Source organism: Echinops telfairi, unplaced genomic scaffold (genome assembly GCF_000313985.2).
Source record: "Echinops telfairi isolate 266 unplaced genomic scaffold, ASM31398v2 ScPeMD7_6;HRSCAF=24_1, whole genome shotgun sequence".
NCBI lineage: Eukaryota > Metazoa > Chordata > Mammalia > Afrosoricida > Tenrecidae > Echinops > Echinops telfairi.
In genome coordinates, this window is record NW_022103903.1 from 14,484,042 (window position 1) to 14,486,645 (window position 2,604).

Genomic DNA, 2,604 nt, shown 5'->3' on the forward strand with positions numbered 1-2,604 from the left:
TGAGAAACGATGTACAAATGCGCTTTACACAATTGATGTGTGTATGGATTGGGATAACAGTTGTATGAGCCCCTAATAAAATGTTAAAAAAGAAAAAAATACCTTCATTTGAAAAAAAAAAACTTGTTCTGTGAAAGACAAAGATTCATATTTATTTAATATATAAAATTATAATTGTAGCTGGTCCTTTGAAATCTTCTCTTACAACAGCATTGAGTGTGCGGTTGTGTTTATGTATGAGGGGTCTTTAAAAGGTTCATGGGCAATGTATATTAAAAAACTGCATGGATTTATATATGCATATATATACACACAAACATAAATTTGCAGTAACTTGTTATAATGTCTCAACAAGTTCTATTTTGATGCTCTGAAAGAGAAGACGTGAATTGAGCCCCTATCAGAACAATATGAATTCTGCTAAAATTAAAGAACAAACAATAAGTAGTGAAAAACACACACCTTAGAACAATCTGTTATTTGAGATAAAGGGGACAGCATTTTTGTTTGTTATTTTAAAGATCATTTTATTGGGGAGGTTCTAACAGACTGTATAACAATTTATACATCAATTTTATCAAGCATATTTACAGTGTGTTGTCATCATTTTTTAAACATTTATTTTCTCTTTGAGCCCTTGGTATCAGCTCCTCTTTTTACACCCCTCCTCCTCCCAACCTTGTGACACCTTGATAAATTGTAAGTTATTATTGTTTCCATGTCTTACACTGACCTCTCTTTCCCTTCCCCTGTGGTTTCTTCCTCCTCTCTCCACCTTCCCCTTCCCCTCCTGGTATCATACTCCCATTTCTGCCCCTGAGGGGTTTATCTGACCTGGATTCCATGTGTTCTGAGCTGTTATCTGTACCTGTGTACATGCTCCAGCCAGGCCTGCAATGAAAGGCAGAATTGGGGTCATGACAGTGTGGGGGTGAGGAACCCTCAAGGAACCAGAGGAATATTGTGTGCATCATCAGTGCTATACTTCACCCTGGTTTACTCATCCCTTCCTTGTGACAAAGAGGACAACATTGTTCCAAGAACAAAGTCCAGAAGGATTAATACAGGAGGAGAGGAGGCAGGAAACCAGGGGAAGGTCAGATGAGTGGTATTGAATTGAGGGGTTTGCAATTAACTTTCTGAGTGTAAAACATGATCTACTCTAAACTTTCACGATAAGAAAAGAAAAAAAATTTTAATTAACATGAAGTAGCAAAAAAAAAAAAAGAATGTGTGCGTTGGGAGCAAGAAGCAGACTGCAAAAAGAAAAGCATTGCTAATTTTGAACCGGCATTGTAAATTCCTTCTCTGTACTGTGTGCAGAAATAGAACCGATGATCTAGGTAAGTAAACCAGTGGTCTTTAGACACGCACACACATATATAAAGTAAAACCTGTGATGCTGGAGTCTATAAGACAGAAACCTGTCAGAGAAGGAAAATATTTTCCAGTAACAGCAATAGAAAAGACTGCACCTTGTCAAAGTTGGAAAATGTATGATATGTATACATATATACATACACAAATATCCACACTCATTTTGACAGTGAAACTTATGACAGCTAGAGCTTAGTTTTCCACCTGTGGCGGTACAGTTTTTAAATACACTCCTTAATCAATTTTTAAAGATTATATAAAAATGAATAGAAATGTAAGTTGTATTTATTTCCCAACCTGAATCAATAGTGTGAGGACCAGGTCTGATGCACTGCCTTCAGCAGGGAGGAGACCCCCCAACTCCAAACCAGCCCCAGACGGATGGTCACAAGGCAGAGGTCAGACATGCCTTGACCTTTCTAAATTCCTTTATTCTGAAACCAACTGCCCCTCACACAGCAAGCTATGTCTCTACTTGGCTCGAGAATCTTTTGCAATGGCTACACAGAACTCAGAAATAATAATCACAACGTGGGAGCTTATTAGGAAAGCTGACAGGTTAAAAGATGTTAGAAATACAGCTCTTTCATCTGCAACACATCTCTTCAACCACGCTGGTAAGTATTCTTCTCTCTCTCAGTTGCTTATTCACATAGTCCCTTGGCTTCTGCATCATTCCATGGGCCAGCAAGTCCACCTGCCACTCCACCTCACTGTGCTGTTCCTGGGCTGTCTCACAGTCCTGCCTCATGGTCTCAGTGCTGCGGTGGCTGCTGTCTCTGCCGTGTGAGACAGAGATCTCACAAACGCTGGTGGGTTGTCTTTCTTCCTAGTTGTGGAATTTCCTGTTTCTGCTTGAGAAATGGCTCACTCTTATACCCAGTGAATGGAATGGCAAAACTGACCACTCCCTGTCTTAAAATCTTCTACACCTTATTTACATGATCTGGCCTAGTCATTGGGTGGATCAGAAAATCTATGGATAGGAGAACCAGTCATTTTGCTTCACCACAAGTCATTGTAGAACTGTACATAAATAAAACAACAGCCTCAGTTAACTTAACTTCTCACTTCAACTAAAATGTGGGATTGCTCATGATAATGATGGTTTCTCTAACATTGGTAATAGGTCTCTCTACTGTGCTTTTCTGGAGAAACACAGGTTTTTAGATTGTTTTACTTTAGAAAAAAGTTTCTACCCTTCTGAAACCTGTATATGAACAGGGA